At 42.7% G+C, this 14,335-nt stretch overlaps 1 pseudogene; it reads left to right on the top strand.

The window, feature by feature from the left end:
* Positions 1-4,953: 4,953 nt before the first annotated feature.
* Positions 4,954-5,070, top strand: LOC124726521 (annotated as a pseudogene).
* Positions 5,071-14,335: the final 9,265 nt, after the last annotated feature.

Below are 14,335 nucleotides of genomic sequence, written 5' to 3'. Positions count from 1 at the left end.
CAAACTCCCGCCGTTCTTACGATTACTACTGAAACTGATTACAGTCATTCGTTTCACTGCTTTCTAAGAGAAACCTGTTGGTATGGTCGAAGGAAAATTATGAATATGAAATGTGTTCACAGTTGCGAATACTACACTGCATTGTAATTTTGCAGTTCATAGTATTGTGAAACTGTTGTCATATTACCAAGCTTTTGCATGGGGTTCTGATGGATATAACTCTTATAACACGCTTCGGTATTTAAAAATAAGGAACACTGGACCTGTCGCTACCACCTGGTCATCATAATGGCGGATTTAAGCCAATCTTCCGAATCATATACGCATAAAATACGCGTCATAGAAAGAATTACAATTATTCTCAACAAGCGCTGGTTCGCGAACTTCAAATTACATTGACATCTAACAATCCATAATGTATGTTATAAAGTAATATATAAGAAAATAAATATTGGCAGAAGTGTTCGATCATTCAGTCACGAGTCGGGTATCGGTAGGTTCAACCCTCCCGCGAAATGTTTTATCTGCAAGTCGAGGCCTTCTTCCAGCCGAAAAGGGAGTCTGTGATCCGTTTGCAGTTTTAAAGTTCCAAGAACTGAACACTGTTTACTTATTGTATTTATTTGCTTGAATAGTTTATAGCCATAGATTGTGACATCTGGGAAGTAATAAACCGTACTGAATCTAAATTTAACGACGATATAATGTACTGAACTATCCTTTATTGTTCTCAAATGCTTCATTAGGTGCCCCATGTTGGTATCATCTGCAAAAAGACGACGAATGTATTTTCCTTTTTAGCAGTCATGAAGTAGTGAATGAATATTTGGTGACGGTCTAGGGACATCGGATCGACCTGGTTAAGTGTATACAAGACTCTCGTGGAGGATATCGTGTTTGGCAAGACCTTGGTGATGTGCACAGGACTGTATTTTGCGGCGCACGTGCCGCGGGAACAGTGCGGCTGGATGGCCAGGTGATTAGTAGCGGTCCGCTTCCGCAACGCGGCGCGGCCCAGCTGAGGGGGAACTGAAAACCGCGGGCCGCGGGCAGCGCCTGGGCCGCTGCCGTAAGCGGCGGCAGCTGCAGGCCAGCCGCGGCCCGGCGCTATTCCTGTAGCGGCGCAGCTGCCGCGCGCGCCCCCCACGGCCCACGCGGTCTGCGGCCGATTTAGAGTCGCGCCCTCCTAACAGGGACTACAGGTAGCCAGCCGCCTCTACTTCGTTCGTGACGAACCCTCAAGGACGGGCTAATATGCACTAGTGACCGAAAGTATCCGGAAACCTATTATTAGACATTAATAATGGATGTATCCACCCTTCGCCTTTATGACGGCTCGAGGTCTGCTGGGGACACTTTCAATAATGTGTCAGGATGTCCGTGGAGGACTGGGGGTCCATTCTTCCTTGCAAGCTGAATCCAGAGAAGGTGGTGATGGACGCTCGAGTCCGTCGAAATCAGCCTTATAACTCATCGCGAAGGGGTATCATTGGGTTCAGGTCGGGGCTCCTGCCAGGCCAGTTCATTTCAGGAATTTTATTGCCCCCAAACAATCTCCTCACATATGCTGCTTTTTGACAGGTTGCATTGTCATGCTGGTAGAATAATTTCTGAACTGTTCTTCTACTGTACGTAGTACACAATGCTATAAAATGTGTTCATATCCTTCCACAGTCAGTGTCGTCTTAAGAGCAATAAGGACACCACACCCTAATCCCCACACCGTAACATCAACTCCTCCGTACTTCACTTATGACTCTTCACACAATGGTAGGTAACGTTCTACAGGCATTCGCCAAGACACACTCTTCCACTGGATTGCCACAGGGAATAGCATGATCCATCACTGCAAATCATTAGTTTCTAATCATCCACTGGTCAGTGTCGTCACTCTTTACACCACCTCAGGAGTCGTTTAGCTTTGACTACAGAAATATGTGGCTTATGAAGAGCTGCTCGATCATTGATTGTACCCCATACATTTTAACTCCCTTCTCTGACATTGTGCCAGCTGGACTGCTGGTAGCACTTTGAAACTCACGAGTGATTCGTTTCGCTGAACTCATGTGATGTTTTACAACCACACTCCGGAAACCTCGACTGTCCTTGTCTATCAATAAACGAAGTCTCTCTAGTCATCGTTCAGCTTCAAAACCACCTGATGACTTTTTCGGTACAATGACGACTGGTTCTTTGCAGGGTCTATTACTCTCTTTAATAACACTGTCATTCGATCGCTGATTAACAAACTTCTACAGCATTGGGTGCAAATCGTGGGGTATTCTGTATGGTTTTCGACACGTATGATTTTCCCCATGCTGCGAGTCTGTGCTGCGTTAAGGGTATTGGTGGCAATGGTCCACTATCTTTATTAGTAGCTTCTCCATGGCTACCCTGTCTGCACCCTTCAAAAGCTGAAATTGTGCATGTACTGCAGCTCTATTGATGCTTTGCTTATGGCTAAGGTCCACACTTGATCTGTCTAATTGAGATCCTCCAGAACATCCAAATTGGCAACTAAGAGCTCTTTTGCCGAAACCACTTCATCAGCACCAAAATTATCCACATTGATAGGAACCATATGTGCCTGATCCACTTCTTGCATGGGTACCATGCTCCCATTTATAACACAATACAATGAATCGTTATTTTCTAACAATGGATCTACCACACACACACACAAGATGTTAGCAGGTCAGTACCTACGCTCATCCAGAGTAATTTCCCTGGCTCTGTGGCACTGTATCATGCAAGTTGTGTCTTCATGACTGTGAACACAGTTTACTTGATTCTATCCTCACGGCAGGACAATCTTGCAACAGCACATATTGGCAGGAATCCCTCCCAGTCACAGCAACATTCTACTGAGTACAATAGTGCATTGTAAAGATAAATTCTTACATGATATCTATTTAATAAATCCAATCCCAAGCTTACACATTTCAGAAATGCTTTCCTCCAAAGCGAAATCTGAACACTGCCGCACCTAGTGATACTTTATCATTATATCCTACTCCATGTAGCCTATAATGTGGAAAGTTCTGTCCCCTCCTACCGAAGAGATCCAGACTCGCCACAGACATAGGGAGCACTGTGTCTAATAATAACATATGTTCATACCATCTGTCGAGCCAACTAACCAACACTCTGCCTCTACATATGTCTTCATGATACTGAAATTAATTGGGAATACGTTCAAACGGATTTGGAGACCCCATTTGTGTTGGACGACCATCTATCACGTCCTTGCTTATTTTTCTTCTTATTACAAGTCTTGTACGCAGTGCCCAACCTCTCCACATCTATGGTATTTTGCTTGGCGACACTGCTTATGCGCCCACATCTACAACACTTTATGTCTATGAAAAGTATACCTCATTTGTCCTGTATTCTCATCACCACATTCACCTCCACTAGCTGTGTAGTTACACTGATGGCAGAGGGAAGATCTATTGGGTTTTACGTATGCAATCTCCTTAAAAACACATCCAGTGCTCTACACTCAGCCTCTTGCATGATAACTCTCTTACCACTTCACTTCGAGGGTTTATTTTTCTGATCTTATCTAGAAAAAGCTCTCTACCCATTCTTTTCGCCTTTGGGATGCTCCACCGAGTTGCTCACGAAAGAACCTGGCGCTGCTTTGTTTCCAATAGCATGTAAAAGTTCTTCCTTCATCTGCTGAAATTTACACGTGTTCTTTAATTCTCGTGGTACATAACGTACTTTTTCGCCTCACCTACTACGTGTAACTTGGCCATTTGCAACAGTCTTTCATCTATCTGGGAGCGCTGCCCTGTGGCTGCTGCCAAGTCATCTATGAATGGCATCACAGCTTCAGTTCTCTTGCCTGAAAAAGGGTAATCAGACTGGCAGCAGTCGAATCCAAAAAACGCGGGGCTACATTGCGTAAAGATTGTGCTCCTTCTACTGTAGCTACTTTTTTGCATAACTGCGTGTTATTCACTGTCAACAGCTTTACTTGCTCTGTCAAAGTCTGGAACTTCTTCTGAAAGGAAACACCCAATGTATCTGCCTCTCTAGTTGCGAAGTCTATACCACCAAAAAATTACAAGCACAACACGTACAATAAGAAAACAAGCAAAGCCACTATCAGCTCTCTAAAATTACAACAAAATATTCCTAATCCTTGTGAAAAATCATCATCCACCTAGATTCTGGACATTATTTGGCATAACGACCATAGCACCAGCACGTACTACACTTAACAGTCACTGAATGTGCACAAGGTGCATTGTAGCCTAACAGATTGCACTGCATGAATCTCACTGGCTGCGTGCCAATATAATCTTCTGTTGCATTACCTCTGATCTGAGAAAAGATCAGCAGGTGCCTCAATATTCACAAATTCTACCTTTAAATTTCGGTGGCAATCATCTCTGTGCACACCAGCAGAGGGATGCAACAAAACGGTATGTCCATTCGCTACAATGTGGTCTCGAACCAGCAAACTGTGGCTGGTGATGACGTATATGGTCCCATTGTCCATGGTAGCCGAATTGCTTTTTCTACAGATGTTAGCCATCGTCATCGCAGTAATCATTTCTGTCACCGAAATCTAGTGGTTGGGAGTGTGACGACTAAGGTGATAGGTGAACTGGGCTGCTGGTGTGTCAGTCCCCTGCTGTGGCGTGTCTGCAGTAGTAGTAGTGGCAGGTATCAAACGACGGCCCATCAGAGAAACATTACTGGTTAAGAAGGTTTTTTTATTCATAACAGTTACGTTGATGGAATCGAAGCTGGAGGGGCAGCTGGTGGCCTCTGTAAGGGAGCCAGCCGCGCTCGTTGAGGCATGCTGGCATCAGCAGTCACTCACCACAAAAATGCTGCACGTGTGATGGCAGCTGGCGGTGAGTTCTGCAGTCAGCACAACAGTAGGATGCTGATGCTTGGCAGAGACGGCTACTTTTGATGGACCGCTAACCTGGCTTCGGCAACGGCCTTGCCGCAGTGGATACACCGGTTCCCGTGAGATCACCGAAGTTAAGCGCTGTCGGGCGTGGTCGGCACTTGGATGGGTGACCACCAGGCCGCCATGCGCTGTTGCCATTTTTCGGAGTGCACTCAGTGTCGTGATGCCAATTGAGGAGCTATTCGACCGAATAGTAGCGGCTTCGGTGAAGACTACCATCATAACGACCGGGAGAGCGGTGTGCTGACCCCACGCCCCTCCTATCCGCATCCTCCACTGAGGATGACACGGCGGTCGGATGGTCCTGGTAGGCCACTCGTGGCCTGAAGACGGAGTGTTTTTTTTTTAACCTGGCTTCAGTAGCGGTGACAGAAAGCACAGTTGTGAAGCAGGGTCAAACTGCAGCCTCCAGCATGACTGATGAGGATGGTATGTCCCTGCCGTGAGCCATGGATAGCAACGTGTGTCCGTAGGGGGCCAGTGGATAGCGGCAGTGTGTCTGCTCGGATGAGCAGCTAGACAACCCAGGCTCTGACTCACGGCCCACGAGGGAGGCGGCCATCAGCAAATGTTAATCATTCAATGAGTAACCTGTCAGTGCAAGAGCAACAAGTAGGCTTCAGGCAGACTTAGCTCAGGCAGACACTTGCAAGTATTGACAGCAAAGTCAGACGTTACCATCTGGCTGCTTCATCATAACCTGGAAACAGTCTTCTTTTCGTGAGTAGCAGCTGACATCGACTGCGTAACTGGGCATACGGTGCACATCTCAACACTACCGATACTGAGAGTCTAAATTAGATAGTTTCAGAATTGTTCAAATGGCTGTGAGCACTATGGGACTTAACATCTAAGGTCATCAGTCCCCTAGAACTTAGAAATACTTAAACCTAACTAACCTAAGGACATCACACACGTCCATACCCGAGGCAGGATTCGAACCTGCGACCGTAGCAGTCGCGCGGTTCCAGACTGAAGCGCCTAGAACCGCTCGGCGACACCGGCCGGCTTAGATAGTTTATGTGCGTGTCAAGTTGGCTAATGTTTCTCAAATGGCAGCACTCTTGACCTGTAACTCACAACAGACTGAACCAGCAGGGCATAATCATTCAGAAACTATGACTTAATTTGCTCTGTTTCTCCTGTCTGATCAGCGTCCCCAGAAGCCTGTTGGTGATATAAGGTTTCACAACTTCGACTTTTAGAGAAATTGGGTGACAGCTTCTACATTATCAGCATACCGAATACATCTTCTTGCTTACTGAAAATGCTGTCTTGTACTATGGCATCTACTGGGTGGTTGTAATTAAAGTTGAGGTATTTACGGAGGTCCAGCATGATGTAACAGGACATCCTCCTCTAGCATTACTTTTCCTCAATAGTAGTTGTCGATACCTGTATTATTCTTTTTGTCGAAATTTAAACAAGTCAGTATTGTTCAAATGGCTCTGAGCACTATGCGACTTAACTTCTGAGGTCATCAGTCGCCTAGAAATTAGAACTAATTAAACCTAACTAACCTAAGGACATCACACACATCCATGCCCGAGGCAGGATTCGAACGTGCGACCGTAGCGGTCGCTCGGTTCCAGACTGTAGCGCCTAGAACCGCACGGCCACTCCGACCGGCCCAAGTCAGTATTACCCCAGTTGGTTTTCTGCAAATAATTTTATACACATATGTTATATTTCACGCTAAAATTTATGAAAAGGTATTACTTTATAAAATGTTTTAGTTTCGATGTTATAATCGATAAGAAAAACTGAAAACCCTTTGGAATATTGTTATTTCCGCAGAGTGATGGAATTGTAAGGTTGCCTCTGATGTGAGCGGACGTATTTTTGTATAGTAGGTGCGGACAATGTAATTCGGCTTTATTAAGGTGAAAAGACAAAATACTGTATGACATACTAAAAAGGGAGAAAATCGGTGGAAAATATATTTATGTAAAAAATTCTGCAACAATCTCCCGGTTTATTTAGTTCAAACCAACTGTGAGGACCGGATGTTAGATTTTCGTCTTCAAGAATCTGACCCCTAGACAGGAAGAACTGGAGCCATCTCAACATGACAAACAAAGTAAACTTGAAAGTTTATTGTAATCTTCGCTCCTCTCAAATCTTCATAAAAGACTTTCCTTATTAATTGCTTCGACTGGGCATTGTTTAATCAGGACAATAGACGGAAGAAGGAAGGAGAAGGGAGATTACAGTGGGCTGTAATTTTTGTATGGCAGCGAAACTTGGTAGATATTGTAATGCATTAATGCAAAACCGATACACACTGGAAAAGAATTAGTTCAGATTTTGGCCACCAGGTGCAAATCTGGTGCTGTATAGCATCTCTTCAGCATCTGCAGTGCTCTTATTTAACAAGCTGTGTATGCAGTGGTTAATATGAGAATCAACATTAGGCCTTTCTCACTAGTCTCACCTTCACTGCTCGCGTTCTGTTCCTAATCCATAACATATGAAAACATTTTTCCGAGTCTTTTGTGCGTTCACAGTGCCAGATTTGCTCCTGATGGCCAAAATTGGAACAATTTTTTTTTCAGCGTAAATCAGTTCTGCATTACTGCATTAGAATATCTATCAAGTTTCGCTGCCATGCGATAATTACAGCCCACAATGGACCACTGTGAGCAGCTGCACTTTGATTATAACCACTTATAATGTAATTCTGTTGAATCGACACAAAGACCAGGTGAGGTTTTCCATATAAATCCAAACGCGTTTCAGACCTTTGTGCTAAACTCAGTGGGTTTGCTTTATTTAAATCTGTAAAATTTCAACATATTTTAAGCAATAATTAATCTAAGAAAATTAAGCCGATGGTGTCATTTACTTTATGATGTTATGCAGGACCCTCTGTATATTATCGTAGCTTGTAATACGCAACTAAATTACGTTAATGTGAATTTGGTTGATGAGTTAACTCATCACTTTATATCTAAATGTAATTATGTTGTGCTGAGATATTTCGCAACTATATTATTTACATTTAGTTCCTGCAAATCTGTTTTCATCTGAATTCTCTTGAGTTAACTTCGCCTGGGATCGGTTGCCTTGCAACAGCCACTGTTGGTCCGAATTTGGATGAAGGAGGAGGGTTGGACATTGGGCTAACAACACAGTCCCGTAAAAAGGTCTTTGTTACGAAACACAAACTTGGCTCAGACATGGATGGATACAATGGAAGGTGAAACGTGAGAAGGAAAAAAGGCCTAGGATTTGTAAATTTTGATTTTGAGTCTTGGAATGTTCAAAGCCTATATATACCAGAAACCATCCAGACTATGATATCAGAAATTAAGCGACATAAACTGGACTTGGTGGCAGTACAAGAAAAAAGATGGCTGGGGGAGGGTGCCCACAAAGAAGAGGGAAATGTACTGTTTTATGACAGATGTGTAGATAAACACGAATTTGGCATTGGTTTTGTGATACATGACAAAGTAGCAAATTCGGTTAAAGAACGAAAATCTGTTAACAAAAGAATAGTACTTGAGAACCAAGTGTCAGAGATCAAACTTATCAATGTTCACGCCCCGACAGAAGATAAAACAGATGATGAAAAGCAAGAGTTTTATGAGCAACTAGAACAAATAATTGAGAGCACACCAACCTAAAAGATCAGGGTAGTTCTCAAAGATTTTAATGGAAATGCAACAAAAGAAGAATCTGTATACCAGCTACAGAAAGGCACAGTTTTCACAACGAGACAAATGAGAATGGTGAGAGGATGATCAGCTTAGCTATCTTAAAGGACCTGAGAGTTAGTTCGACGTCTTCGAGTACAATAGAATACATAAGGAAACTGGTGCTCTCCAGATGAAAGAACTATCAATTAGTTGGATCACATCCTGGTGAACGAGCGCTGTAGCCATACAGCCATAGAGGTCAGGTAGTATAGAGGAGCTGACTGTATATCGATGTTCGCCAACATGCATAAGAAGAAGAAGACGCTAGAACCTACTTTGAATGTTGGAAAATTGCGAGAAAGTGCACCTACATTACAATATACTATAGAAACAAAAAACCGTTTTGAGGCCCTAGAAGCAAGAGAGAACGTGGAGGAAAAGTCGAAAGAAATAAAGGCCACGGTACTAATTGTAGCGGAGGATTCGTTGGGAAGAAAGAAGAGAATGAAGAAGAAGGTTCAACGAGACATACCAGAAGGCTGTAAAGAGAGAGGGAAGGTGAGGTTCAAATGGCTCTGAGCTCTATGGGACTTAACTACTGTGGTCATCAGTCCCCTAGAACTTAGAACTACTTAAACCTAACTAACCTAAGGACATCACACACATCCATGCCCGAGGCAGGATTCGAACCTGCGACCGTAGCAGTCGCGCGGTTCCGGACTGCGCGCCTAGAACCGCTAGACCACCGCGGCCGGCGGGAAGGTGAGGGAGGAGTGGCTAACTGCCATGGAGAATGAGCAGGAAAGGGAACATTGTCTCAGTATCAGGAGGGAGACGAAGCGAGTCCTGAGAACCGAGAAGTGAATTTATGTAATCAGTTTATTACAACAAGCTGAAGCACAGAGCTACAACAAGAATTCAAGACAATTTTTCCAATGCATCAAAAATCGTAAACATGGATCTCAGAGCCTAAGCTTTTTCGTTAGAGATAAGAACGGCGACTTGATAAATGACGAAAGAATTGTAGAAAGATGGAGAGAATACTTCTCAGAACTCTTGAAACGCCCAGACCCAGTTAATATACTATCTTCAGACACAATGATGGAAAGGAAAGATGATGAAGGATGAGAAGTTACTATAGAAGATGTGAAGTTTGCAGTCAAAAGAGAAACAACTAGACCCTTGGGGAGGACAGAATAATAGGAGAATTAATCAAAGAGGGAGGTTATCAAGTTGATACAAAACAATGAGACAGCCAGAGGAATGGAAATGGGCCATAATATGCCCAATATACAAGAAGGGAAGCAAAATGGAGTGCGGTAACTACAAAGGCATCAGTTTGCTGAATGTAACCTATAGGTTATTGTCTATCATTATCTTCAGAAGCCGTCCGTTATGGCCGAGCGGTTCTAGGCGCTTCAGTCCGGAACCATGCGGCTGCTACGGTCGCAGGTTCGAATCCTGCAGCGGGCATGGATATGTGTGATGTCCTTAGGTTAGTTAGGTTTAAGTAGTTCCAAGTCTGCCGGCCGGAGTGGCCGTGCGGTTCTAGGCGTTACAGTCTGGAGCAGAGCGATCGCTACGGTCGCAGGTTCGAATCCTGCCTCGGGCATGGATGCGTGAGATGTCCTTAGGTTAGTTAGGTTTAATTAGTTCTAAGTTCTAGGCGACTGATGACCTCAGAGTTTAAGTCGCATAGTGCTCAGAGCCAGACTCTAGGGGACTGATTATCTCATATGTTAAGTCCCATAGTGCTTGGAGCCATTTGAATTTTTTATCTTCAGAAAATTACAACCATTCATAGAGAACAACATACAGAAATACCAAGTTGACTTTCAGCCAAACCGATCGACAATAGGTCACATTTTCATCCTATGACTATTGTCTGAAAAACACTAGGAATACGATAGAAACGATGCCTACAGTACGTTCGTCGATTTTCAACGTGCATACAGCAGCATCCACAGAACAGACTATACAATGCACTGCGTGACTTCAGAATCTCTGAGAAGCTAGTGAGAATGGTGCAGACTTGGATGGATGGGTCGGGCCAACGCCAGCAGTGCGTTGCTGAGGGGTCGTATTAGAAATATTCGAGATTGAGATAGGTCTCAGACAAGGGGATGCACTGTCATGTGTTCTGTTCAATGTCATCTTACAGAAACCAATAAGAGAATGTAGGCCACACGAATGGACTAAAGTACAGATGGATATCAATTTAAAGAAATTAAGACGAGAATGTAGGCAACAGGAATGGGCTGGAGTACACATGGATGGCAATTTCAATTGTCTCGCATAAGCAGACCATACACTACTGTTAAGGGAATCAAACCATAAGCTGAAAGAAATGTACCAGAAAATGGACATCTACGCACATAAATTTGGGCTAAAGGTGAATCAAGACAAAACAGAATTCGTGCAATTACGAAGAAGACAAGAATAGCAAGAATTTCTTGATATATATGGCATGAGTTTCAAGAGAATTCACCAATTCAAATACCAGAAAAAACGATATAGAAATGGACATCAAGGAAAGAATAGTAATGGGAAGAAATGTCTGTATTCTCTCAGGAAGACGCTCTGTTCAAAATCAATATCAGCGAGTACAGAGGTGAGAATATATAAGACAGTGGTACGCCCAGCAGTCATGCGAGGTTCAGAACCTGGAGCATGACTAAACAAGAAAAGGAAAAGCTACTAATATTTGGAGGAAGAGTGTGAGGAAAATATCGGGACCGATTTTCGATAAAGGAGAATAGAGAAGGAGGAAGAATGAAGAAATCTACCTCTTGATGCAACAACCAATACTACAGAAGCTGAAGAGCAAAAGAATTCATTAGTTACGTCATGTAGCCCGTATGCCAGAAGGAAGACAGGTGAAGAAAGCACTTGAGGGGACACCAAACACCAGACATCCCACAGGACGACCAAGGGCGCTGGGTGGACGACTTTGCGAAGTATCTGGCAGCCCTGGGAACTGAAGACATCTGGAGAAAGCGAGCACAAAACAGAAAGTTTGTGGAATCAGCGTGTGGTCTGCAGGGCCTGTGACAGATGGATATGTTAGTATTCTCTTGGGTTGTTGGGCAGCAAACACATACACTTTATTTTACAGAACTTTCTTTGCAAATAACACTGACCAAACTTTGCCAAAACACAGCATAAATGTCGTTGTGTGTGCACTAACAGTGGCATTCACTTGTTCTCAAGTGAGTTTGGCGTCAATTTTGAATTTTACTTACCTTCTACCTCCCTCATTCCGTCTCTATCTTCCCTCTCCCTCCCTCCCTCCCTCCCTCTCTCTCTCTCTCTCTCTCTCTCTCTCTCTCTCTCTCTCTCTCTCTGTGTGTGTGTGTGTGTGTGTGTGTGTGTGTGTGTGTGTGTGTGGGTGGGTGGGTGGGTGGGTATGTGTGTGTGTGATTTAGCTGTTTGTGTCATTTTTTCTGCAGAGTTCTTTAGCACTGACTTGAAGATGGCTGAACGATTGCCAGCCGAAATATTGTGGCAAGATGTCAACATGAGCTGGCTGCAATCCAGAAACGTCATAGCATATTCAGTACACCGAGAAAACTTCAAGAATCACATCAAGGTTTAAGAACATCGTACTGGCCGTACGATTCACACGCGTGTCCATATGAAGTGAGACACAATGTACACTTGTAAAGCAAACATCATGGCCCCAGTTATGTATGTCACTAGAAACTTTCCCATAACGAAGAGCATAAAAAATTAGACTTTAACGTGACTAATCTTCGTCATAGTAGACCAAATTGAAATTTAATGATTAATGAAACAAAACCAAACTATGATCCTATAGTTACATCTCTTGGCTTTGTATTTATTTATCGACAGGAGAGCTACAGTAAATATTTTGTTACATGTTTGCAAGATGGACTCAATCATTGTTCACTGTACTGTGAAGACTATCTGTTCTTCACACGCAAATTCTGCACAGAGTTTACCCTTGAAATTGCAAAAAGAATAACGGGCACAGCCATATTTGATCAGAACAAGATAGTGAATCATTGGCAAATAGACCATAAACGCAGTTGACCAGTGTTGCAAGCATATAACAACTACTAGGAATGTAAATATCTTGCGACCCTATATCCTAATTCTACAGTACAGGTTATCTGTGAAACTGTAATGTCCAACTAAACAACATGTGGATTTTATAACTGCTATCATAAAACGTTTTTGGACTAACATGTAGAAAATACTTCACTTGCTAATACAATCATGAAAAGTAAACCTATGCTAAACAACGACCATATCAATACATGTCAACGAGAAATATTTACCAGTAATTCCAAATACGACTTGTGTTTCGTGTATTTCTTCACTTATAAAACAATTTCCTATCTTGATACAGACACAATACTTTCATTCTCCCTGAATTGGAAAGGTGAGTATGATTCTGGATGTTGGATACTTAAGATTCCAGTTGGTCCAATCCATATAATTTCCCAATTCTTTATTTTCTTTGCTATTAGGGAAGATTTTGGATGATCGTGAACCAAAAATAAGTGATTGACTTTATAATCATAAATTTGAGTAACCTTTACATCGAAATATAATTTGCCTTGGTTCACTCTCGTGGATCAATTTATCCAAGTTTCTTTGACTTTACCTGTGCAACGCACTCTGTCTTGTACTAGTTTTAGAACGGGTTTACACCATTCATTATCTTCTGGGCTGTCACACAGCAGCTACTCATGTTGGGTGTAACGTATCACTGTCTTTGTCAGATTATTTAATATTGTTGTGAAGGTTTCCAAATGCTGTAACCACTTAGTCAAATCTTGTTTTACCCACTTTTCCAGAGAAATTTTGTGCACTTGTCGTTCATAAACTGGGTGCAACTGTCTGAGAGCAGCGCTTCAGGCTTACCAACTCTCACAAAATAATTCAGTTTGCATATGTGTAGTACGAGATGTACTCATCACATTCCTGATTTTGTACAGCCATAAATATTTGCTACATGCATCATACAATTCTACCACATAGCAGACTCCAGTCATTGCTCATGGAAGAGGCCCATAAATATTTATGGCGATAAGTTACAGTGCTTTGTTAGAAATAATAGAGCTTTTAGATGATTTATTTACTCCACAATGGCATGGACATTGGAAAAATAAATGGAAATTTGGTTTATTTATTTTGTAACAACAGGTATTTTTGCCCACGGAGTGGAATATGATTGCAGATTGAATAGTTTTTGAAGTACAGTTTCTAGTTTGTATTCATAACAGTTAATTACTCCAGGCTTTTCCTAAAAAATGTCTCTGTGTATGGTCAGAACATCCTCCAGATCGACTCACTGATGGTCATTAATATGACTTGATTTGTATACTTTATTCTCAATGGACATTATTGTTTCACTGACGCTGCAAGTGTTTAAGTTTCTAAGATGTGTGTGTGTCTGCGTTTGTACCCACCACTGCACTTGCGTCAGCAGACAGAACAAACCACGAGCGTCAGGTGAAGTTAATAAATTTACATCAAAGGAGCAGCTACCTAATCATAAAACGAATGTCCCTCCAGAATAGTCGATCGCTGCACTTTTCTCTGCAAGGAAATCGACAGCTAATATGTGACAAGCCACCACGCTGTCGACAATAAGGGAAGTGTGACACTCTACTTGTTCCTCAAGTTTTACTCCAAGGGGGTCCCGCAGTTTATCAGCTTTACTTCACTTACCTATGGCATCCAGGATTCTGTATGTGTGAAGATGAAACGTTGGCACCTTCTTGCACTCAGA

Source organism: Schistocerca piceifrons, chromosome 1 (genome assembly GCF_021461385.2).
Source record: "Schistocerca piceifrons isolate TAMUIC-IGC-003096 chromosome 1, iqSchPice1.1, whole genome shotgun sequence".
In the NCBI taxonomy this organism is placed as follows: Eukaryota; Metazoa; Arthropoda; class Insecta; order Orthoptera; family Acrididae; genus Schistocerca; species Schistocerca piceifrons.
Note: the sequence above shows the minus strand (reverse complement) of the source record. Positions and strands in the feature narration are given on the sequence as shown.